At 36.3% G+C, this 27,500-nt stretch overlaps 2 protein-coding genes across 5 annotated transcripts in view; one reads left to right on the forward strand and one right to left on the reverse strand.

Moving 5' to 3' along the window:
- The window catches only part of Hacl (2-hydroxyacyl-CoA lyase), a 145,541-nt gene extending 138,559 nt beyond the window's left edge, over positions 1-6,982 (reverse strand). Inside the window, exons 1-2 of the mRNA XM_067090233.1 lie at positions 6,689-6,982; positions 5,531-5,638 (exon numbers count right to left, since the gene is read on the reverse strand). The gene's annotated coding sequence lies outside the window, so the exon portion shown is untranslated. The remainder of the gene's footprint in view (positions 1-5,530; positions 5,639-6,688) is intronic.
- LOC136830653 (ras-like protein family member 10B) overlaps positions 1-27,500 on the forward strand; it is a 316,363-nt gene that overhangs the window by 20,506 nt on the left and 268,357 nt on the right. The window contains exon 1 of one of the 4 annotated variants that reach the window (XM_067090256.1): positions 5,998-6,153. The exons of the other annotated variants lie outside the window; for them this stretch is intronic. The gene's annotated coding sequence lies outside the window, so the exon portion shown is untranslated. Of the gene's footprint in view, positions 1-5,997; positions 6,154-27,500 lie in introns of those variants that run through there. 4 annotated transcript variants of the gene reach the window in all.

The following is a 27,500-nucleotide window of genomic DNA, read 5'->3' on the forward strand; positions in this document are numbered from 1 at the left end:
GTTCTTCAGAATATTTTTTGTTAGAATTAGTTTTGTTTGTATTACGAAATATGTTACGAATAACAATATTCTCCAGAATGTTATTATAGGGGAACATGTTCTAGATTTTTTTTTCTTCAGAATATTTTTTTTAGAATTAGTTTTTTGTGTGTTAGGAAATATAGGAATAATGATAATATTCTCCAGAATATTATTATAGGAATATTTTTTGTTAGAGTTAGTTTTGTGTGTGTTAGGAAATATAGGAATAATAATATCCTCCACAATATTATTATAGGAGAGCATGTTCTTGGATGTTTTTTTTTTTCATAATATTTTTCGTTAGAATTAGATTTTTCTATTAGGAAATAAAAGAGTGATGAATACCCCTCCTATTCTTCAGAATATTATTATTGGCGATAATGTTCTTGAATTTTTTTTTTGTTTCAGAATATTTTTTTGGGGGAGATCTGTGTTTTGTTTTAGGAAATACAAAGGAATGAGGACCGGTTATAGTTAAAGAATGTTTTTGTTGAATATTTTTACTTTGCTTATTCCTTACTGAGAATCTTTCCAGACATTTTATGATTCTCTTTTACTGATTAAACCTTTGCTCCGTATTTTAAATCATTCGAAAGTTTTCATTTGTGCATTTCACGCATTAATATTGTTTTTTTAAGTATATTACACAATTGAACTGAATATAGAATTTAGGCCAAAGGCCAAGCACTGGGACCTATGAGGTCATTCAACGCTGAAACGGAAATTGACAGTAGAAGTTTGAAAGGTAGAACAGGAGAAAAACCTTTTGCCGTTGCACAATAATCAACTGCTAGGAGAGGGCTGAGGAAAGTAGGATAGAAGAAAGAGAATATGAAAGGAGTTACAGTAAAAGGAACGAAAGGGGTTATAGCAGATAGGGGCCTAAGGAAGGCACGCTGCAAAGAACCTTAAGTAACGCCTACAGTGCGCCGCACGAGGTGTACTGACGGCACTGCCTCCCTGCGGGTCTCTTACAAAATTAATATTTCTAATCTTATACAATATTCTGAAGATCGACTTGAACCGAAATAATGTCTTGTGTTTCTCGACTGAATCCGTCATGTCGTGATAATGCTATGCATGGGTTAATAGGGTCACCACTCCCTAATTTCCTAATAGGGTCAATATGGAACTACAACATTCGCCAGACACATGATCTGCCCGGAAGTGGGTTCCATGTCTACCTGGTGTCTGGGTTACCAGGTATGTATATGTATATATATATATATATATATATATATATATATATATATATATATATATATATATATATATAATATATAACCACACCCACATACATACAGATATATATATATATATATATATATATATATATATATATATATACATATATATATATATATATATATATACAGTATTATATATACATACAAATACATATATGAAAGTATACATGGCAGAGGGAAATAAACACATATTCACATACACAATTAAAAAAACCAGTACATATTCATAAAAACAACATTCCTAAAAATCTCTTACGATTTATTAAAACCAAAGAATACTCGAAAACGAAAAAGTAATAATAATAATAGTAATAATAATAATAATAATAATAATAATAATAATAATAATAATAATAAAGGAATTCTATATATATGCAACGTTTTGCTCAATTCTTCCATCAAAGCAACAAACGAACAAATCATGCCCTTCTCGGTGGTCTTACAATAAATATGCCCCAAAAACACAAAAAAAAACATGCCCCCAAAAAATTCTAAACAAAAAACTACGTGATACAAAAAAAATGCCGCCCCCCAGAAAATTAAAAAAAACTACCTGAAAGGAAAAAACTTACCCTTTTATAATCCTCTGAATAAGTCACTTAAACTCATTTTTGTATTGAAAAAATACTTTGTTCCAAAGTCTCAGAAAGTCATAATAAATTCCAGTGGTTATAATTTCTCTTTTTGAAATTACACGCGCGTGTTAAATCGTTCAAAATAGACTTTACCATCAAGTACTGTCCAGTAACACTGAGAGAGAGAGAGAGAGAGAAGTCCTAACTGACAGCGGAAAATAAATTCTTGAATTCTAGAGAAAGTTGGTTGGGTGATTCTTGAATTCTAGGGAGAGAGAGAGAGAGAGAGAGAGAGAGAGAGAGAGTGTCTTACTAGCCGAGAGAGTCTTACTAGCCAGAGAGAAAAAGAGAGGCGAGATAAAGGGGGTTCTTGAATGCCAAAGGGAGAGAGAGAGAGAGAGAGAGAGAGAGAGAGAGAGAGAGAGAGAGAGAGAGAGAGAGAGAGAACGTAGTCCCTAATGCCACAGAAAAAGATTCTAGAACTTTGAGAAAGGGAGGCCAGGTTGACCACCCTTAAATCCTACACAAAGAGAGAGAGAGAGAGAGAGAGAGAGAGAGAGAGAGAGAGAGAGAGAGAGAGAGAGAGAGAGATCCTCCTCTCTTACCCAACCCTCGGCTGATGAGGTGAAACAACACCCAGGGCGACATTTTAAAACTTCGTGATGGATAAGCCAAAAGTTTTTATTTCATTTTTCTAATATTTATTTTTAATAATTCGTAAACGCCGGAGGAGAGGAGCCATTTTGAGTGCAGTTCGCTATTTATTATAATGACCCCCCCCCATCCTCAACACCCCCCATCCTACACCCTTCGAGACGGCGAGGATGGTAAGAGAGAAAAAGACGAGGATGAGAGACGGCAAGGATAACAGGAGAGAAATTCAAGAGAATGTGATAAAGTTGAGAGAGTAAGAGAAATTAGGATAATGTGGGTTTTAAGTAATAAGAATATATGAGAGAAAGTAAGGGTAATGTGAGAGAAAGTAAAGTGATGAGGACGATCAGGACAAGAGGGAAAGTGAATAGCATAAGAGATATTAAGGCTAATAAGAGAGAAAGTAAAGAGAATAAGAGATAACAAGGCTAATAAGAGAGAAAGTGAAGAGAACAAGAGATGTTAACGTTAATATATGATAATGTTAAAGAGAATGTGAGAGAAATCAGGATAATATGAGAAAAAGTCAGGATAATAAAAGACACAGTAGAATAAGAGAGAGTCAGTAAGTATAACAAGAGAAAAAATTAAGTGAATGCGAGGGGGAATCTGGATAATAAAAGAGAAAGTAAACAGAATATGAAAGAAAGTAAGGAGGATAAGTGTAGAAATGAGGACAGTAAGAGAGAAAGTATGGAGAACAAGAGAGAGAGAGAGAGAGAGAGAGAGAGAGAGAGAGAGAGAGAGAGAGATCAATATGATGCTGAGAGCGGATAATGACCACATTTTTCCTTGCCAGTGAATAGTAACGCAAGCATAGCCCTTTCACTGTACAGTAATGAGCCAATTAGCTACAGTATAACCTTCAAAGGTGATATATTCTAAGTTCAACAGCTTGGAGTATTTACAGAAAAGAGAGAGTTAGACAATTCACCAAGATGTCAAAACGTAATAAGCAGCCAACAAGGTTTCATTTCTATAAGCAGAGAGAGAGAGAGAGAGACTGTCAAAATGAACCTTACTAACCTAGGCCTAACAGCTAAACTGTAACTTCACAACACACAAATATATCAAAAGTAATAAGCAGCAAACAAGGTCTAATCCCCACAAAAAAATTACAAAATAAACATCTACATTAGCTCTTAAAATAACTCGATTACTTAAACGACGTGAAACTGAGAAACAATACTAAAATTCACAACTGTACCCTTCTCACGAGAGAAACAGTACTAAAACCACCAAGATGAAAGCGACGTATCTGGCCTGGAACGCCCGATATAAATCACCATCATTTTAATAAGCCGCCCAAGACAGTTTCCAATTAGGCTAATAATAAATCAGTTTCAGCGATTGGCTCACGAATAATTATTTTTCGAAGTCTTGGCATCTTCAGCAGAACGAAAAGTTTTCGAATATTCCCAGAATCTAAAGGGAAGTTGTCTTAAAGATTCGTTAAAAATAATGACGAAATTATCGTAATATTCAGTTCACGATAGACTGAAAATCTAATCGGAATTGGTCCTGTGGTTGGAGTGTAGCCTACTCAAGAATAAGCGAATTGTTGCTGTTCTTGCAACGGCATGCAACTCACACAAATGGAGAACAGAATACAGTTTAATGATATTAAACAGTCTAGTAAAAAAAAAAAGTTACATTGTCACGTATTTAAACACTACTGTACGAACATATGCATATACAACGTATAAACGTTAAACAAATATAAATAAATTATGTCTATATATATATATATATATATATATATATATATATATATATATATATATATATATATATATATATAAATATATAATTACAAGAAAAATAATTACAAGAAATGATTTTAAAACCTTACAGCCCCTTATAACGTCAAGATTTCACGATTTCTCAAAATGAGTGGTATATAACAATCCAAAATGTCTGGTAAACTATTATAACCCAAAGACGTATCTTAAAATATTATATAACTGAACATAATAAACTTACATTTCTTGGTTAAATTATCATAAAACAAACACAGACCACACCAAACACAAACTCAAAATATCCATTAAAGTATGACACTCACAATTAGCCTAAGGTGAAAATGTATCCCAAACATTTCAGGCCAAAGTAGGGGATCCTATTCCGGTTCAACTATCAAAGTATTCCGCAAATATTTCCGGTTAGGCTATGAAAATATTACACAAAAATGTCCTGCTGTGCTATCAAATCATTAGACAAAGTATTTCCGGTTATACTCACAGCATATTACACAAGAAATCAGGCTAAACCGTGGATTTAAAAAAACAAAAAGTCAGTTTTCAGATTTCATCATCAAGCTAGGCAACACAATTTTCAGCAGTGCATCCCAGTTCGTGTACTGTCGACTTATACTCTAACACAGGAAACAGTAATAGTTATCGTTAATTAATAGTATTAGTGGACCAAAAATGCAGATATTAATGATGAATGAATGAATTTCAGAAAATAAAGCAAAGGCGCGCAACACGAGCACATATTCCGGCACCTTTTACCATCTTAATTTCAGAGTTCACCCAAAAGTGAAGACTGTCATCTTGCCCGGGAAGAATCCTGTCGATTTTAGAAACCAACGGCGATATCATTCAAATCGATGCGATGTCAGCATGATTAAGTGGTGCCGTTAGGGTTATATTTCATGACATAACCGGAAATTACGAGTCCTTTAATTGCTGTTGTGAAACAAGCTAGGATTATGAGCATACGCTAGGCCCATACCATACAGTCTGCTGTATTCCTAAGCCAGATCTACGGATGGCTTGCCATTTGCATCTAATAACGTTGTTACTGATAAATGTCTTTTTTACGGCGTGGATAGTATTTACTATATTAATTTATAAAAACGTATTTAATATAAACCGAAATATGCGAAATGGGCCGTTGACGTCAGAAACGAAGCTGCCCATGTGACGTCATGAACACCATTTGAGAATCAGCACCATCAGATGCCTAAATACATCGCTAGTGTGACAGAACCTGAAAGTAAATAAATAAAACTAATGTCCTCAAACATACCTGCAATTATGGGCGTACACTGAGGGGTGCAACAGGTAATAAATGGAGAAGCTAGTCCCTTGCACCTCGTCCGCACTCACTCGGCTTTCCCGCCTTCCGCCATTCCACCTGCCAAGTAATCAGCCGTTATCAACAACCTACAATATTGCAATATCACTAATTTGATATTAATAATTCAGAAAAAATGTAAAATACAGCATATTAACTATGGTATATCAAAATGCGACGTAGATACCTTGTAATTAACATAAAAAGGGTCAGCCTAGCGCACTACTTTGACTCGCGGAGGGCAGCGTTCGACCCTTTTTTAAATTGCAATTAGCGAATTTGTTAATTAACCACAGGCCTTAATTTTATCATTAATTGAATTGGTCACCACCAACTATAAAACTGGGTCTGGTTAGTGCCTGGGTAGGTAACCAGCGACGAATGCCAATATATAATGGATGATTCAGTTTAAACACACTCAGTAGCACTTGAGTATTCGTGGTGTAAGGTAGTCGGCTTTCTCTATCAGTTTATCTATTTATTTATCCGAGTATTTTTTTTTTTTTTTGTGGTTTGTCGACATCGGTTTCAATTCCACATTTGGGATAAATAAGGGCGAGAATTGAAAGCAAAAGGTGAGTCGTGACTACAGTAGTCCCTATCTTCATAAATATATAGGCCTAGTCCCCATCTTCATAAATATACTATAGGTCTAGTACCTGTCTTCATAAATATACTATAGGCCTAGTCCATGTCTTCGTAAATATACCATCCATCTCTATCTTCATTAATATACTGTATAGGTACACTATAGGCCTAGTCCTATCTTCCTATAGTGCCTATCCCTATCTTCATAAATATACTATATAGAGGCCTATACCCTAGCCTCATAAATATACTATAGGCCTAGTCCCTATCTCCATTATATTTATAGGCTTAGCCCCTATTTCCATAGTGATTACAGTCAAGCCCTACTTCGGAAGTACATACTATAGGCCTAGCCCCAATCTCCATGATACTGCATTTACAGACTTAGTCCCCATTTCCATAGTAATCAGTTAGGCCTACTTCCGATAATCATAGTGTCAGCTTACAATAATTATCATTAGTTATATAACAAATAATTAGCCCAAAAGTCAGTAATCAAGTCTATAATATTCCTTTCCATACCTACGAATTTAGACATCTAGGATACGTATTTCACAGGCCAGACAAAAATGGCTGTGTGGACAGAGTTTGGCTGTTATGGCGACGTGGGGAGGTACCCAGAGAACTGCCTTTTCAAAACTTGTCACATCGTCCAGTTCCTTAACCTTTTTCCACCTTTCACTTTACAGTAATACGTCGGTCATCAGAATCTTAACTCTGTAACTGGCATTGACCGCTATACCCGTAAAACAGCAACGGTTTTACACGATATTCACAAGATATAACGTACGTTAGGCTTTATACTCTTTGGTAAACAAACTCGGCTACCAGCGCCACCTATGAACCTACAGTGATACCTGCCTAATGTGGGTGATATATATATAATTATAATATTTTGTGGTAAATAGTACAAAGTATGTACATGGAAAACAGAATTCATAGATTGCAGATCTATTTAGTTTTCCAAGTAGGGCTACATTTCCTATGCTTTAAGCATAATGAATTGAGATTATTTTCTAGATTAGCCGGTTGTCAAGAAACAGCACTTCTTTACTTTTGAATTTGACTGTTTAGGTTTGATGTTACTGAAGGATTTTTATTCTCCATCACTCGTAAATGGAAGGGTCATTATGTAGGAGCCATTTTTCATCACCTCTCTTGATGTCAGTGTGTATATTGCATTAGAAGGGCAGCAGCTCACAAACTTAGTTACCAGCGTTCGAGTCTCTAAATGGACGTTTTCTCTATAATCCAAGATGTATCTGTTGACTCCAGCAGTGAATGACGTGCTTACATACGTGGTTGTGAGTCGACCGTTGAGAGAACTAGACCTTAGTGTTCGTTAGCCCATTAAAATGTATAATTATTGAAATGTGAGGGCCTCGACGAGGTAATCCAGCCCTGCAGACGTTCAGTTGATGATGAGATATTCATGGGCCTAATAAAAATGTAAATGGTGTCGGCTTCGATCCAAAGAGCTTATTGATAGTAGTAAATTCTTGGTCGTATGTTGACTGTTGTGGGTCGCTTCTTTGAATGGAGAGAGAGAGAGAGAAACATTGCTGTGTCAAAACACAATCCTTACCGAACAAGGGGAAACCGTTCTCGAGATAGATTCTCCTAACTGTTGCACATTCCATTTTACGTTCTGCATCTCCCACGTTTAATACTCTCTCTCTCTCTCTCTCTCTCTCTCTCTCTCTCTCTCTCAGCATGCTTGCTTGCCTGCTAGACAAGTGGGTTCCTCCAACGAACCATACGCGATGGTCGACTCATTAATCCAAATTGTTGGAGGAGGGATCTTCAACCTCGTATCTGGCAATTCGACAGGACGTGTGATGATATCAGTGGAGGATTTGATAGCGGGCTCTGAGCTCTGGCAGAGAGAGAGAGTATGTGTCGTGCTAACAAGGATATTGTGCATAGTGACAACTTTTTCAGTGGTAGCTATTAAGTAAGGAATATTATGAACAGAGAAAGGGAGATAGTTATACATAAAATGAAATTAAGCTAAGATAGAGTAAGAAAAGGGGGCGGGAAGTCGCATTAAGAAGATGAACCTCTAATTGAAAGTATTAGGAAACGAATGTAAAAACATAAAAAATGTATTTTCAAATTCAATGCAAAACAACTATTTATTTTTTGGTAACATTTTATATACAAACCTCTGTTCCATTCATGATAGTCAGAGTGAGATTATCATTAGACAACTTAGACTGGAGGAAGACAGTGCCTTCCAGGCGTAAATGTTAATTACAGTATGCGGAATTTTGATTATGTGAATATTATGCAATGCATTCACTTCCTAGTGGAAGCCTATTGTTAAAAGGTTAAGGGAAATTAGCTCGAAATGCGTAGTTATGGACGAGTTAGGCTAAGGGCAGAGGCGACTACTGTAGTCACCACCTAGCAGTGCGCGGTAGAGGCTTCAGCGTTACTGGTTTAAAAGAGATACGTAAAAACCCATTTGCTTCATCAGACGCACCGAAGTTGCATGCACGCCACGAGCAGTAGAGTTCGATGCAGCCATTTATTCAATACCATAAGTGTGTTCAGCACATCATCGTTTATATTAATTGAAAATGCAAAACTTTTCTTCACTCTCCATTTGCTGGGTCAGCTCGTTAGGCCTAATGGCACTGTTGCACGAATAAGCTTTATTTGTAACAGTTTTTCTTCATTTCCTTCGTTCTTAACAGAATGTTATTGCATGTGTTTTTATTTCTGGCCATTTAACGAAATGTTTTCCGTCTCTTTTCGTGAACTGTTTTTATGCTTTGTATATATTCTGAATTTTTGTTTCCAGTGATTATAGGTCTACTCTTTTCTCTCTCTCTCTCTCTCTCTCTCTCTCTCTCTCTCTCTCTCTCTCTCTCTCTCTCTCATAATGATGTTCGAAGGCTCCTCTGACTTTGTCTCCCTATATAGAATTCAAGCCTACTCTCTCTCTCTCTCTCTCTCTCTCTCTCTCTCTCTCTCTCTCTCTCTCTCTCTCTCTCTCTCTCTCTCATAAGTCGAAACCTCGCCTCACTTTGTTTATATAGAATTGAAGACCAACTCCCACCCACCCCTTTCTCTCTCTCTCTCTCTCTCTCTAGCATAACATGAGAAACCATTTATGACTGTTTCACTCAGCAGAATTCAAGACCAACATCCAATTCTCTCTCTCTCTCTCTCTCTCTCTCTCTCTCTCTCTCTCTCTCTCTCTCTCTCTCTCTCTCTCTCTCAGGAACAAGTCCTTCTCTTGTCCTCCTCTCTCCGAGACCCCTGCCATCATCCACATTCAGGGCAAATAGACCCCTCATGAAATTATAAGCCACATTTTTTTCTCTTAAAAGTTTCTCTCCCGGGCAGCAAATTTTTTATTATCATAATTTTTTTTTATCACGCTTCTCCATCCTCGCTCTCGGTGCTGTTGGCGGTTCTTTCCCCTCTTTTAGTCTTTTAACCTTATTACTTTTTATTGTTTATTAGAATGGCGTGTGGTGTGTGCGAGTCTCCTTTATTGTTTAATTGATAGCGTTGTCGTTAATGGAGAATGAGATGCGAACGTTTTCGCTGGCTTGTGTTTCAGCATTTCTGTGTATTTGAACGTTTTAGAGTTATGTTATTTCTTTTGTAATTGATACTAGTATTATTATTATTATTATTATTATTATTATTATTATTATCGTCCTGTCCATTGTATTATTATTACTATTATTATTACAAGTCTGGCCATCGTATTATTATTGCTATTATTAGTATTAGTCTGGCCATCGTATTATTATTATTATTATTATTATTATTATTATTATTATTATTATTATTATTATTATTACACTGCCCAGATCACGTTCAGCGTCCCGTGCAGCATGTAGATGGCGCTGTAAATGCTGTACCTGAAGAGATATCTCTTGAGGCCATTCCCGCCGTTCTCGAACTTGTGTTTACTTCAATCGAAGCTTTCCAATATGTGATGTTGCTTACGGTGAAAACCTTGCGTCGTTAGGCCTACATTACGATCATAGAAGCTTTAATAGCGTTTCATAATGGTTTTCAGTTGATGTTCTGCAACAACATTGTTCTCCAAAACCGCCCGTTGTCTCATGAGTCTAGGATCGCGTATTCATGCTGCTAGCTTTTAGACCAGTGGTTCTCAACCTGGGAGGCGCGCCCCTAAGGGGAACGTCAGCAATTTCAAAGATCCTAGGGAAAATATAAAGCAGTTATATTAGTTATTTTCGTAACAAGAGTCATAATATCCAGAAGTTTATAAAAAAAAAAATGAAAAGTATGAACTTTAGTTTCCTATAGTCTACCACTCTATTAGACTCGCTAGGCTTACCATTAAACCTCCCTCCTTGTCCCTGTTCTCTCTTTCTCTTTTTTTTTCATTTTCCTCCTAATCTGGAAGGAATTTTACTCATAGATGCAAGGGGGCGTGGAGGGAAGGACCACCTCTTAGAGGGAGCGTGGTAATAAAAAGGTTGAGAACCACTGTTTTAGACCTTCTCGTCAGCCATTTCTGCCGTGGGTTGGCTCTTTAGCTAAACGGATTTAATGTTTTACGTTTATTTATAAGTTGGTTAGCGAACCGGTCAAGGAGATGTTGCATTAATTCGCGGAAACCTCTCTGGCACAAGTGACCAAACGGGGATTAGAATCTCATAAACCAATTCAGACCAGAATTTTAGATTTACAAATGATAGGTTACGCTAGGTAGTTATTAAGCTCAATTTAGCTATTTGGTCGATTTACAAATGTATGTTTTCGACTTCCCATTAACCAATAACGAGAATAGAGCCACAATCAATTAATATATCAAACAAAAAGACTTTATTTATCAGCCCAGAATTTAAGATTTATAAATGTTAGGTTGGGTTAGGTCAGGTAGTTATTGATATAACTTACTTTGGCCGATTGTTAAACCGAACATGTTTTCGACCTCCCTGAAAAAAAGCAAAAAAAAAAAATAGTTAAACCAAACAAAATTGGTTTTATGATCATCGCATTTGACAATATGTCTGTTTGGTTTTATTAAATGGTAGCAAGTTATTGGTGGTTCCAGAAACCTCACTTTCGTTGGTTCCGTCTTTTCCGATTGAATTTACTCTCTCTCTCTCTCTCTCTCTCTCTCTCTCTCTCTCTCTCTCTCTCTCTGATGAGTGGGGGAATTCAGTTAGGGCCGTCATTTCATGTCTGGGGACATCTCAGTTTTATGTCCTTTTAAATGATTGAGTGGATTGAAGGGCTAATCGAGATTTTAAACTTTTCTTTTATTATAAACTAAGTCACGTTGGTCGCTTTTCGTCATACGTGGTTAAAAAAAAAAAACAATTTCGATATCAAAGGATTTTGAAATTTGACTTCTCCGTCGAATTTAGAATTCAAGTTACATTCAATAAGGTTTCTTCAAACAAATCCCCTGTAGGGCGGGGCTAGTGCCGTCAGTGCACAACTCATGTGGCGCACTGTAGGCATTACTTAAGCTTCTTCGCAGGGTTTTCACGTCTGTAACCTTTCTACTGTCAATTTCCATTTCAGCGCTGAATGACCTCGTAGATCCCAGCACTTGGCCTAAATACTATATTGTATTCCGTTCTGCAAACGAATCTCTCTCTCTCTCTCTCTCTCTCTCTCTCTCTCTCTCTCTCTCTCTCTCTCTCTCTGCTAAGTCCCCGTATCGAGTCATTACTCTGCTCTGGTGCTAGTTGTATAAGCACTCGGAGCAACAAGTAAATGCAGACTGTCGTTGTACTTTGCATCATTAACAAGCAGTTAACATCGTTGCGGCGGTAATAGGACCATTTCCGTAAGATAAGAGACAATATCAAGTGTTATACTAGGAGATAAGAGACATTATCAAGTGTTATAATAGAAGATATTGAAAATAAAAATCTAAAGGATAATACAAAACCTTATGAATATAAATTATGTGATAGTAGATTATTGCAGATTATTGTTATTGTTACCAAAGAAGTTGGACAGCCAAGCGGAAGGAGATCTAAGGCAAGTGCTGAAACGTAAAAGAAAGGATGTGATAGAGAAGTGTGCTGGCGCACTGTAAGCGGTAGCCAACCCTGAGAGACGTCGTGGCGGTTTTGGCCATTGGCCTAAATTCTATATTCTATATATTCACTACAGGAGAATGCCCCGTGGCGGGGTAATGCCATCAGTGAACTTCACGCGATTCACTGTAGGCATTACTTAAGGTTCTTTGCAGCGACCCTTCGGCCCCTAGCTGCAACCTCTTTCATTCCTTTGACTGTACCTCCGTTCATATTCTCTTCCATCTTTCTTTCCACTCTCTCCTAACAATTTTTTCGTAGTGCGACTGCAAGGTTTTCCTCCCGTTACACCTTTCAAACCTCCTTTACTCTCAGTTTCCCTTTCAGCGCTGAATGACCTCATAGGTCCCAGCGCTTGGCCTTTGGTCTGAATCTTATATATTCCTGTCCTATAAACTCCCTCCGTCGATCAAAAGTTCGACCCTCGAATCGAAGCAACAAGTCGATCGGCGAGTGTCGAACTGAAATGAGAGAGAGAGAGAGACACACAATAGCGAGCCGCTATCCTAGTGGCGTCTTATAGACAATTAGAGACCTCTTAACGAGGCTTGACGGACCGTTATATATTATAGTCTCCTCTGACAATAGAGTTAGAGATGCTCTTACCGGCCGTTCAAGTGACGGTGGAGTTGGTGGTGGGGGTTAGGGGAGAGAGAGAGAGAGCACTTGAAAACCTGTAGATTATTACTATGGAAACCGTCAGCCTTGATCGTGCGATTTACTCTGAAGCGCTGAACGGTGGCGCTTCGAACTGGGTTCGAAAGATGTCTGGATCCTTGATTCTTGTCATTTTTTTTCCCCATTTTTTCTGTTGTGTGTTTTGTTGTAGGTGTATGACAGATGTATATAATATATATATATATATATATATATATATATATATATATATATATATATATATATATATAATTTATTTATTTATTTATATACAAAATTATATATAATTTTTATCACACACACCTAATCCCCCATCGGTAATATTTCGGAGATAGAGCGAATTGTATATTAAACGACATTTGTAGCTTAGTGGATGTGTGTATATATATATATTATATATATATGTATATATATGTGTGTGTGTGTGTGTATGTATCTATAGCATAAAGGCATCAAACACAATAATCTCCTCTAGATATCCCTATAACTTGCTTTGTATATATCAATTTATGTAGCCTAAATTCCTTTTATATACTGAATATAACATATGTTCATTTCTACTTTTGCAGGTATGTATTCTCCATTGTATTGAAGATGAATATGCATTGCAACTACAATGAAAAACCACCTTGAAGGTATGTGATGGCTGTGTATTGTCCTTTTTTGGAACCCTGTGTATGGAAAAAATTATAGGGTTGTCATGGGTTGTCCCTAATTATTTTCATTGAAATCTTCAAGAGCATGTATTATAAAGTTCGACCATCCGTAAAGTTTACTTTACTTTAATCACATTTGACCTGAAGTCTGCTATTTTCTTAAAGTCCAAATGCTGTAAAGTCCGTAACCTGTTGCTAATTCCATTTGTTGTGTACTTAATACGTTCTGGAAATCCATCGACTTTTGAAGTCCTTATGCAGGTGTCAAGTCAGACTTTTCCTGAAGATTGTGTGCTGTTAATTTTATTTGCTAGCAGTTTTAGTTTTAATTTGGCGATAATGTGTATATATCTGATCTCTCTGTTGTGTGAGTTTTCTACAAAGTTCGTACGTAACTCGGCATTTAAAGTATTAATGTGAATGTGACCGTTATGTTGTTCCTTTTTATCTGGTGCCACCCCTCAGGGCAGGGGCTCAGTGTTAAGATATATATATGTATATGTATATATATATATATATATATATATATATATATATATATATATATATATGTGTGTGTGTGTGTGTGTGTGTGTGTACGTGTGTGTACATACATATTTATATGTATGTATGTATATATATATATATATATATATATATATATATATATATATATATATATATATATATATATATATATATATATATATATATATATATATATATATATATATATATATATATATATATATATATATATATATATATATATATATTACATTCCTGTGTGTGTACGCGTACATATATCTTTTTTGAACGTCTAAAGCAACTGCATAATGATATTAGGCAAATGGAACTCAAAGAAATCACAAGAAAGCCTTCCAATTAAAAAAAAAAAAAAGACTTGAAGGAAACTAGAAATTTTCCGCCGCTCTCCAAAAGGAATGATTCATATGCAAATGCGCTTCTTAAGAGCAAAGGCATCCGGCTATAAATTCCAGCTTAAACCAAGGGAAAATGTCGCAATACGCTCATTTGCATATTGTAATTCCCGTCCCCCTCCACCACCATTCTTAACAGTCTTGTGTTTGTGCGTGGTGTGTGTGTGTGTGGGCTTTGTGTCGGCCTTGAAATGGATTCCTTATTATTTCGTCTCTTTTTTATATATTAAATTGCGCTGTTGGAGTACCTTGATGATTTGGTGGTGTTGATTATCTGTCTATAATACAATAATAATATCCGAGAGGGTCGGATCTTGTTTGTCCCTCCTCCCCCGGGTGACAGTAGGGGAGACGTGACGCAGCCACCCACCCCTTGCAAACCGGTTTGTCCTCTCCGGGATGGGGGCGGGGTAGGTAGGGGAGACATCCACCCCTCCTGCAAACCTGTTTGTCCGCCCTGCGGTGGGGACGCTGTAGGTAGGGGGGAGGGTAGGAAAGACAGCAACGTCGTTCCAGCACGCGCAACCTCGTATTGAATGTTTGTGGTAATAGTGATGATTGTATACAGCAATGGAGTTGGGGATGGTGAGAGTACGTTTGATAATCGTGTGCTATAGGACAGTTTATGATGATGATGATGATGATTAGAATAATAGTGGTAATTACAAGGAACATTCTGGATGATGATAATGATGAGATTAGTATAATTGCGATAATTGTAGACATCAGTGTATGTTGTATTGATGATGATGACGATGTGATTAGTGTGATGGTGATAATTATAGGCATCAGTGTAAGTTGTATTGATGATGATGATGATGATAAGAATAATATAATTGTAATAATTATAGGCATCAATGTGGTTGATATAATACTGATGATGATAATAGTAAAAACTACATACCATAGTACAGATAATAATAATAATAATGCTAATGATGCTAATAGTGATAATTATACACAACATTGTAGACGGTGGTGGCAGTTCCAGAAATTATAAGCATCCCTACAAAGACAAACTGTAATTATAATTATAAGGTGGACGATAATGTGAGAAGATATAGCCTAACTACATAAAACACCATGCCGCGTTAGGCTATCCACCCTCTGACAACGCATGCCCCCTGTCAAAATCAGCTGACGTCTCACTTCTGCTAATCATTCTCGTTGATAGATTGCTCCCAGTTCCCCCTCCCTCTGAGTGGTTTAATTGATGGTTATCAACGACGCTTCCTACGTTTGTAATGACTTTCAGCAAGTTGGGATGTAGCCTTTGGATGGTATGTTTTCTTTAGGACACACAAACATACACACACACATACATGAATCACGAAAATATGGAACGTGATGAATATATAGTGGCATTGCCTTTATATATATATATATATATATATATATATATATATATATATATATATATATATATATATATATATATATATATATATAGTTATATATATATATTTATATATATATATATATATATATATATAACATATATACACAGAAAAACGATTTAATAAATTATAGAATCTAAACTATCATATCCATTACAACACTATACAAAGTTCTTTTTTTTTTTTTGAATTAAGGCTGACCATCTATTTGCTGAATTTAGGAATTATTAAAACATGGTATAGGACGACAGAAAAACGATTTTCAATGCAAATCATGAGATTTTGAATCTAAACTTCCATCATATCCATTAAAACACTATACAAAGTGTTTTTTTTTTTTTTTGTTGAATTTGGCTGGACCATCCATTAATTTTTTTTCATAACCACCAGTTTTTCTTAGGAATCACAGAAAAGTGTAATTCTTAAACCACTGAAAATATAATTTTCCTTTTTTATAAAAATCTATTTACATGAAAACATCGTGCGTATTCAGTCAGAATTGTTTTTGAGTTATTATTATTAATTATTATTATTATTATTATTATTATTATTATTATTATTATTATTTATTTATTTATTTATTTATCTTTTTGGTCTATCACAGTCATCCCATTCGACTGGGTGGTTTTTATAGTGTCGGGTTCCGGTTGCATCCTGCCTCCCTAGAGTCCATCACTTTTCTCACTATGTGCACTATTTATAATAGCTCACTTTTTTGCACGAGTCCTGGAGCTACTTCGGCATCCAGTTTTTCCAGATTTCTTTTCAGGGATCTTGGCATCGTGCCTAGTGTTCCTATGATTATGGGTACAATTTCCACCGGCATATCCCAAATCCTTCTTATTTCGATTTTCAGGTCTTGATACTTAACAGTTATTGTTATTATTATTATTATTATTATTATTATTATTATTATTATTATTATTATTATTATTATTATCGGCGTCCCTATACGGCTAAAATTGATGGTATCATATGCAAGAGTTTAGACCAAAAATCCAGCCCATCAGGGGAGGGTACAGCACATTCATTCTCTCTCTCTCTCTCTCTCTCTCTCTCTCTCTCTCTCTCTCTCTCTCTCTCTCTCTCTCTCTCAATGTAATTAATAAGCGATTTTTCTTTATTTCTTTATAAAGGTCCACATAATTCAAAGCTCTCTCTCTCTCTCTCTCTCTCTCTCTCTCTCTCTCTCTCTCTCTCTCTCTCTCTCTCTCTCTCATTAATTAATAAGCAATTTTCTTTATTTCTTTATAAGGTCCACATATTAAAAGCTTCTCTCTCTCTCTCTCTATTATATATTATTATAACAGAGAATGATCAAATATACCACTAACTACCTATACAAAATTTCACCGCATAAATACGAAACAAAAAAAACAAAAAAAATTAAAAACAAAAACACGGATAAATCCACAAACGTGAATCACTTTTCTTAATAACAAGGGGAAAGAGATTTTTGGGAGAAAAACCGCCAGGTCAGCTGACTTCATCCAACGCTAAAATATGCCTTCTTGTAGCTCGGAGTAAAAAAAAAAAGTTTTTGGATCAAGAAGGGCTTATGTGAGAAAATAAAGCCACGGGTAAAGTGAAGGTGGAAATATTAGAAGTGTGAAATGAAGACTTTGGTGGTGATTTTAAATGTAATGCAAACGACTTGACCTCTCTCTCTCTCTCTCTCTCTCTCTCTCTCTCTCTCTCTCTCTCTCTCTCTCTCTCTCTCTCTCTCTCTCTCTTGTTTTCTTATGTAAAAGCGACTAGCTTATGGATAAGAATGTTCATGGGATTTTTTTGGCAGTGCTATTTAGGTTTACACACAAACACACACATACAAACATACACATATAAATTCAATATATATATATATGTGTGTGTGTGTGTGTATGTGTATAATATACTGGTTATTTTCTTAGCAGACATATGTATTTGTAATAGCTACAATAACCTCTTAACTTTACGATATATGTATAAAGTATATGTATGCATATACACAAAATAGAAACTTGCTGTATAAAATATGCGTGTATGCAATATAAAATAGAATCTAAAGCCCGAAGCTGTGACTTTCACTGCTGACAAACCACGCCCCCTATTACGGTCAGGCGTCTGCATCCAGGCTCCCCTTCCCTCCTCCTCCTCCTCCTCCTCCTCTTCCTCCTCCTCCTCCGGCTCAACCTCGTTAGGGCTATCCATATATCACATTTATTAGAAAAAGGATTCGGGTTTTATTTTATTTTTTTTTTCGCACAGAATGATTTTTATTTTCCAATGACTGAAACAGATTGCCGTCATTAAGTTCTACCATACGCTCAGCAATTTATTTTTTAATTTTCTTTTTTTGGAGTGATATATGGAGACGTTCTCCCTCTTAAAATATTTAGTTTTATGCTGTATTATATGTGGAAATGTGACGTGTGTGTGTCTATGTACACACACACACATATATATGTGTGTGCGTGTTGTTTAAAAACAGCGATAAAGACTTACTGCAAATTGCAGAGCATGTCGAATTTTCTTCCTGAGCAGCATATTGGTACGCTTTAATCTCCTAGCGAGCGTCATTTCGGCCCATCAGACCGTGGAGTAACCGGGGTCCTCATTTATCGCTGGAAATTGCACTGATGTGGCGCTTACGAGAAGCTTCCAGAGGCTTTCTAGAGGGTTACAAAAACTTCCAGAAGCTTACTGAAGCTTCCAGAGACTTCCAGAAGCTTCCAGAGGCGTTCTAGAGGCTTACAAAATTTCCAAAAGCTTACTGAAGCTTCCAGAGACTTCCCAGAGGTTTTCTAGTGACTTACAGAAACTTCCAGAAGCTTCCAGAGACTTCCAAAAGCTTACTGAAGCTTCCAGAGACTTCCAAAAGCTTGCTGAAGTTTCCAGAGGCTTTCAGACACTTCCAGAGGTTTCAGAACCTTCCAAAGGCTTACAGGAGCTTCCAGAGACTTCCTGAAGCTTCCTGAGACTTCCAGTAGCTTCCAGAGACTTCCCAGAGGCTTCGAGAGGCTTTCTAGAGGCTTACAGAAACTTCCAGATTTTTCCAAGGACTTCAAGAACCTTCCAGTGGATTCCAGAAGCTTCTTCAGATAGGATCTCCCTGTCTGGGTGAATGTGTGTTAATCTGTTTTATTCATTTCTTAAGTATTTGTTAGCTAACCCCATAAGAGAATACTGCCGTCAGTGTACCTCTCGCAGTGCACTGTAGGCATTACTTAAGGTTCTTGGCAGCGTCCCTTCCTTAGGCCTCTAACTGCAACTCCTATCATTCCTTTTACAGTATCTCCGTTCATATTCTGTTTCTTCCATCTTACTTTCCACCTTCTCCTAACAATTGTTACATAGTGCAACTGCTTTGAGGTTTTCCTCCTGTTACACCTTTCAAACCGTTTTACTCTCAATTTCCGTTTCAGCACTGAATGACATCGTAGGCCACAGCGATTGTCCTTTGTCCTAAATTCTGTTCTTCTATTCAATGTTTGTGTTTGTTTAAACGCATGGCGTAGTCTTTTAACTGTATAATGGTATGTCTATTTGCTAAGTCTTCTGTTTTTATATCAACGCTTGAGTATGTCTTGCATTTGATTCATAAATGTAGGTGTGTACTTCTGTTATTAAATTTTTAGTTTTCTGTAAAAGAAAACTATTGTGCCGGCTTTGTCTGTCCGTCCGCACTTTTTTCTCTCCGCCCCCAGATCTTAAAAACTGCTGAGGCTAGAGGGCTGCAAATTGGTATGTTGATCATCCACCCTCTAATCTTCAAACAAACCAAATTGCTGCCCTCTAGCCCCAGTAGTTTTTATGCTATTTAAGGCTAAAGTTAACCATAATTGTGCTTCTGACAACGATATAAGATAGGCCAACCATCGGGCCGTAGTTAAAGTTTCATGGGCCGCGGCTCATACAGCAATATACCGAGACCACCGAAAGATAGATCTATTTTCGCAGGCCTTGATTATACGCTGTAGCGGCTGTACAGAAACTCGATTGCCCCGAAGAAACTTCGGCTCATTTTTTTTTACTTGTTTTCATTATTATCAACTACCGAAATTAGGAGTCGCATCTTAAAACTCCCAATAGACAGGAAGTAGAACAGAAAAGAAAAGAGAAGAATGATTACGAATGGAGGCGGGGTGGGGGCGGGGATCGAAATCATAATTAGGCTACTCTGGATCAGCTGAGTGAGAGAGAGAGATAGAGAGAAATGACACATTCTGAATGCAATTCTATGCAAATTACGTTTTCATCAGAGAACCTCATGAATGCGGAGTTATATCATCATTACCATCAGGTTGGTGGGCTCATGTTTATAAAATTAGCCACCAATATTTTTTTTTTTTTGTTTTTTCTCTTTTTTCACGTCCGCTCTAATTATCTGTCGGGTGTCGATGTGGCTCGCTAGCGCTGTATTTTTTTTTTTTCTTTATTTCTTTGTGCTAATGCTGTTGCTTCAGCATTACGCTAATTTGGTTTTCGCTAATTAGTTAGGCTGTGAATAACGCCCTGCTCCCGAACGGAAAAATGTCAGCGTTGGCGTTACGACCGAAACGCAGGTAGGAGGAGGACGAGGAGGAAGAGGTCACTGCTGCCGCCCGCTGACTGATGTAAAATATGCCTAATTATGACCCGAGTTCAATTATATCGGTTCTTCTATCAGGTGCCAGTTTAACCTCATTTGTACCTCCAGCTTTTTTTAGTACCTAGAGGCGTCAGAGTAATGAGGTTTGCGCGCTTATCATATTCTTTGTTCATGGTAACTTGTTAGCCTTACCTTGCTCAGTACTGGGTAGACCTGGCTCTTTCTAGATCCCCCCTTTTCTCCGTAGGGAGGTTAGCGCGCCGTCAGTGCACCTCATTTGGTGCACTTTAGGCATTAGTTAAGGGTCTTTGCAGCGTCCCTTCTTTAGGCCCCTAGGTGCAACCTCTTTCATTCCTTTTACCCAGTCTCTGTTCATATTTTCTTTCTTCCATCTTACTTTCCACCCTCTCCTAACAATTCTTTCATAGTGCAACTAAGATGTTTTCCTCCTGTTACGCCTTTCAAACCCTCTTACTATCAATTTCCCTTCCAGCGCTGAATGACCTCATAGGTCCCAGCGCTTGGCCTGTGGCCTAAACTCTATATTCTAATCTAGATCCCCTTTTAACTTTGATTGATGATATTTGATTTTCATGAAAACGACGATTGAATTAGAATGGTACAGAACAGAGAGCCTAAAAGAGGGTGTCTAGTGCGAGTGGGAGTGAGTCCCAGTGAGGCACGAGAGAAGCCGAGTGACTATATATTTTTTTAAGTAAAAAAATGGGGGTTTGTTATGGGGCGAGGGACTGGGTCCCAGTGAGGCACGAGACCCAGCCTAGTGACAGCTATCTTAGGGAACTGTCTCTTGGTGTTCACAGACTGGTATATATATATATATATATATATATATATATATATATATATATATATATATATATATATATATATATATATTATATATATATATATATATATATTTATTTATTTTATATTTAAATATCACAGATTAAATCACGAATAAATGCATTTGATAATTAAACAACCAATGATCACCTTGCTATATATATAACCTCACCAATAATCGCGTTGCTAAGCGCTGCCTCAGTTCCATAAACTCGCCAAGATGCTACGCCCTAATCTCACTCACTAACCGTCCAGTTGCTAAGCAAAGCCTCTGTTTACCTAAGCACCAGGAGGACACCCCCCCCCGACCCCCTCCCCAACGAACCGAGAACTGGATGTAAGTAAGAGATGAGAGACGACGACGAATGTCAGACCTTCTCGAGGGACATTCAGAATCCCATAACAACATCTAAGTGAGTCTTACGACCTTCCAGCCGCCCAGAGACCCCGAGAGTTTATGGCTCCAGGAGACGCCTGGAAGGGTCTACAGCGAGGTCTTATAGAGCTGCAATTCTCATGCGACATGCTACCGTGGGTCTCTGGTGTTTCACTTTTGCTAATTGTTCTTCCTTGTATGTTTTGTTTTTTTTCTCTCTCTCTCTGCGTTGTTTCTCTGTTATTTAGTCTCTAGATTTTTTTTATTTCTCTCTCTCTCTCTCTCTCTCTTCTCTCTCTCTCTCTCTCTCTCTCTCTCTCTCTTAATGACCTTTTTCTCCGATTCATCGCATTTTCTATCTTCTGTAGATCCTGCTTCTCTCTCTCTCTCTCTCTCTCTCTCTCTCTCTCTCTCTCTCTCTCTCTCTCTCTCTCAATGACGTTTTTCTCCTCTTCATCGCATTTTCTATCTTCTGTAGATCCCTTCTCTCTCTCTCTCTCTCTCTCTCTCTCTCTCTCTCTCTCTCTCTCTCTCTCTCTCTCTCTCTCTCTCTGCCAGGCAACCGTGTCTTTTCCATTCCACCTAAATCCAAGCTTTTTCTCCTCTTCATCGCATTGTCTCTCTTCTGTAAATCACGCCTCTCTCTCTCTCTCTCTCTCTCTCTCTCTCTCTCTCTCTCTCTCTCTCTCTCTCTGCCAGGCACCCGTGTCCTTTCCATTCCATCTAAACCGAAGCATAAGTCTCCAGGACATGGACCCGTGGCCCAGGTCCAAGTATCACCAACCGTGCATCTTGTGGAATAACCCGCCAGGTGACAAGATTAATGGACCTATTGACCCATTTTTTTGGGTGGAGGCCAGGTAAACATCCTCCCACCCCCGCCTCCCCTTCCCCCATCTCTCTCTGACACATCCAAGGGAGGTTTATATATGGAAAGGATTTTTCTCTTGGATAGTTGCTAAGTTATGTTAAGTCGTAGTAGAGTCGTTTTGGGTGATTTCTCATGAATTTGTTAATTTTATTGTTTATGTATATAAGTGTTTTATGTCACTGGTACCAAAATTTTATTCTTATAGTTTTCTTATTTGTTAGATTCGTTTTGTCCATTGTTTCGTATTAAGTCTTTCTTTGCCCATAAGGCATTTACAAAGTTATATGATTTGATTATTTCAAAAAAAAATTAAATGACACAAACACACACACACATATATATATATATAATGTGTATACAAACACTTATATGTTTGCGTATGTGCATATGTTTGTGTGGAGAGAGAGAGAGAGATAGAGAGAGAGATGCAAGACCTCATTTTTGTATTCGACAAATTATTTGTGTTTCTTTTCCCGTGCCCATAAACTAGCGATGTCTAGTCACCGGAAACTTTGTCTGGCGTAGCTGGGCCAATTCAATATTTCTCAAAGGTGGACAGAACTCGAGTGTCACAACGAAAGGGGAATGTTTTTGTGATGTGAAAGTATTTATGTTTAGAAACCCAGGAACAAGTTATTGATATTTTCCCATTATCATTTTCTCTCTCTCTCTCTCTCTCTCTCTCTCTCTCTCTCTCTCTCTCTCTCTCTCTCTCTCTCTCTCACACACACACACACACACACACACACACACAATACAAACTAAAGTAAGTACATACATCTTACACAACCCTATACAAACATTCAAATTTCTCTCTCTCTCTCTCTCTCTCTCTCTCTCTCTCTCTCTCTCACACACACACACACACACACACACACAACACACAACTAAAGTAGCACAAACCTATTACATAAACCTATAGAAACACCTAAATTTCTCTCTCTCTCTCTCTCTCTCTCTCTCTCTCTCTCTCTCTCTCTCTCTCTCTCTCTCTCTCTCTCTCTCTCTCATACACATGCACACACACACAACTAAAGCAGGCACAAACCTATATTATAAGCGTATAGAAACCTTTCACATTCCCCCTCCTCCCCCTCTCTCTCTCTCTCTCTCTCTCTCATAATTTTTTCTTTCATACTCACAGACCTATTACATAAACTTATAGAAGCACTCTCTCTCTCTCTCTCTCTCTCTCTCTCTCTCTCTCTCTCTCCACTTAAATATAATACCATCAAAGCACCAAGTGACAACATTACTGAATATTTCATCGCGACAGGTCTCGAACCTTGACATAACTTTTTTTTTTTTTTTTTTTTTTGCTTAATACTTGAGATATTACGTCACGAAACAAACTGTTGACGTCACGTTGCCTGTGCTTTTGAAGCAAAGGTCACCGTGATGCAACTGTGTGCTTTGACGCTCTATTGCCAGTTCATGTTGATGACATAAGTTTTTGTAAACACGTCCAAGATCATACATACACACACACACACACACACACACACACATACATATACACACATATATATATATATATATATATATATATATATATATATATATATATATATATATATATATATATATACATACATATACATACTCAGGTGTACACGTATATAATTATGAATATATATAATTATTATATATCTACGTATGTAGTTATAAATATATGTATATATACATTATATGTGTCTGTATTTATATACAGTACATATATGTAAATATAGTGTGTGTATATGTATATACACATATGTATATGTAGTTGTATATGTGTATGCGTATATTATTTATATAAAGCTCCGGCGAACAATTTTGGATTCTCAACCAAACATCTGTTTTCGCAATCATCCATTTTTCCAGGAAGGCGAGACATGTCTCCTGGCATCTACAATTTATCAATCACTCTCAGTATGAATTCCTCTCTCATCAATCATCCATTCCTCGGGCGGTATCCGGCGCTTATGCAAACTAGTAGTCGTTTCAGAGCGGTCTTACACGTGTGGTAAGTTTATGGGATGTTTACGATTGGATATATATATATATATATATATATATATATATATATATATATATATATATATATATATATACTATATAAATGCAATTATATTATATATAACTATATATATAAATATATACCTATATAACATATATATATATATAATAGTTGATGTCATAAAGCAATTGCTTTCAATGAAAACTGTTTAAGAAAAACCATACCTTGAATAATAACATATATATATATATATATATATATATATATATATATATATATATATATAATATATATAGGTATATATAGCTGTACATATATATTTATGTATATATAAATAGGTAGATATATAGATATATGCATATATATTTATACATTGTATATATAAATAGCGTGAAATGTATTAATTTTCAGGGCCCGTTTCTCAGTCAGAACTCATTAGTTTATTTTCCTGATAAGCGCGGACGGTAATTACCACAATCGTAGTTTGATGAATGGTATTTTAATGAGTCCTAATGATGCCATTCTGTCTTTTATATTCTATTCGTATTTTTTCTTATTTTTTTCTTTTTTCATCTTGCGTTCCATCCGGCTTCTCAAATGAGAATGTTTAATATCTTAGGCATGAACAGATATTTATTTTAGGGATATTTTAGAGTTTTATGTAATTTTATTGTACCTGAAAATCATTTAATTTCTGAAAAAAATCACTCTGCTTATACCAGACCCCCAAAGGCTGTTGCATTATTTTATGGGATGAGGTTGCAGGCTCCTTGCCTATGCCAGCTAATGGCCGACGTTCCTTATATTTCTCATCATATAAATTCTCTTCTTTAAATATGAAGAATTATACTTCCATCTACATTTACTTATCTAGATTTTAATTTACAGATTTTATCCTTAATATGGAGTATTGCATTTTTATTTAGACTTTCTTATCTGGATTTTAATTTACAGAGAAATCTTATATTTCTCATTAATAAAAATCTCAAATATAAAAATGAAGTATGAAATTTCCATCTATATTTACCTATCTAGATTTTAAATACAGATTTTTATTCATCTAGATTTTAAATACAGATTTTTATTCATAAATATGAAGTATTGCATTTTTATTTATAATTGCTTATCCGGACTAATTTTCTGAGAAATCTTATATATCTCGTTACTAATCTTCACATATAAATATAAGTTAGTATATTTTAGTATATGTTTACTTATCTTGATTTTAAATACAGTCTTTTATCTATAAATATGAAGTATTGCATTTTTATTTATAATTACTTATCTAGACTTTCATTTACTGAGAAATCTTTCCTCCAAACTTAACCTCGCTTAAATTTGACCTCACTGACCTATAACGGCTGACCTCCTTGCAAAATCCTTCTTCAGGATCTGCGAGGGTCTTTAAAGACGAGAGATCCTTTCGTGATGGAAATGCAGGTCATAAAACAGGTAATGAACCAGCCCATGGATTACTGGCGAATAAGCATATCAGTGGATGAGGCTTGACGTGACCTTGGGGGTGTGGTGTTTCTTTACAAAATAATGCTGAGTTACTGTGTTCTTATTGGAGAATCGTGTAGAGGGTTATATATATTTATTTCTATGTATAAGTATATTTATATATATACTCACATAAACACACATATATACTGTATATATATATATATATATATATATATATATATATATATATATATATATATATATATATATATATGTATATATATACATATATGTGTGTGTGTGTGTGTATATATATATATATATATATATATATATATATATATGTGTATATATATATACATATATATACACTAGTATTTATATATATATATATATATATATATATATATATATACATACATATACACTTATATATACATGTGTATATATATGTATATATATCGAGTTTTCTGTACAGCCATTACAGAGTATAATCAAGGCCACCGAAAATAGATCTATCTTTCGGTGGTCTCGGCATAATGCTGTATGAGCAACTGCCCACGAAACTTCAACCTAGGCCCGGTGGTGGCCTGTCCTATATCGTTGCCAGAAGCACGATTATGGCTAACTTTAAACTTAAAACAAAATAAAAACTACTGAGGCTAGAAGTCTGCAATTTGGTATCTTTGATGATTGGAGGGTGGATGATCAACGTACCAGTTTGCAACCCTCTCGCCTCAGTAGTTTTTAAGATCTGAGGGCGGACAATAGTTTTCTTTTACAGAAAATTAAAAGCATATAAAAACAAGGTCTCCTTCCTGTCGACTGACGCATTGATTAAAAACCTTGCCTCTGATTTCCTTAATTATCATTATTATGTCCTTCTTTCTCAGGACTTAGAAGTATATTCACTGACGCATTGATTGAAAACCTTGACGTCATCTCCTGAATTATTATTATTATATTAACAGGTCCTTCTCTCTCTCTCTCTCTCTCTCTCTCTCTCTCTCTCTCTCTCTCTCTCTCTCTCTCGACTTATATTCAAGTATCCCAAAGCGTCATTCCCTCCTCTGTCAATATTCTCACCCCATCAAACATGATTCAGACATGATTCGCTAAACTTGCCGCGAACAAACGATCATTTATCCCTTTGTCTCCGGCGATGTTTGAATCGGCAATCAACTTGTTTTCGCCGAGCGGGAATTTTCATGGGGAAATTTCCTGGCGAAAAATATCCTGTCCTGGTAATTACTTCCCGTTGGAAATTTTCTCCCCGTTGCTTTTTTTTTTTTTTAAGGTCGTTTCGCCTGTTTTTATTTTTTTTATTCTGACCTCATTTCAGTGGTGATAAAATGCTATATTCAAATAATCTTTAGGTCATTAGTTTTGAATAAGAAAAATTAAATAAAATTGTCATTTTTTTAAAGGTATTACAGTGCTTGGTTTTATGGCACTTGTTTTTATTGGCATATGACAGTTACCATTAATATCTAATAATTGACATACTTTATTTAGGCTTCTCAGTTTCCCATCGTGACTTCACTGC

Source organism: Macrobrachium rosenbergii, chromosome 47, assembly GCF_040412425.1.
Source record: "Macrobrachium rosenbergii isolate ZJJX-2024 chromosome 47, ASM4041242v1, whole genome shotgun sequence".
NCBI classification, from domain to species: domain Eukaryota; kingdom Metazoa; phylum Arthropoda; class Malacostraca; order Decapoda; family Palaemonidae; genus Macrobrachium; species Macrobrachium rosenbergii.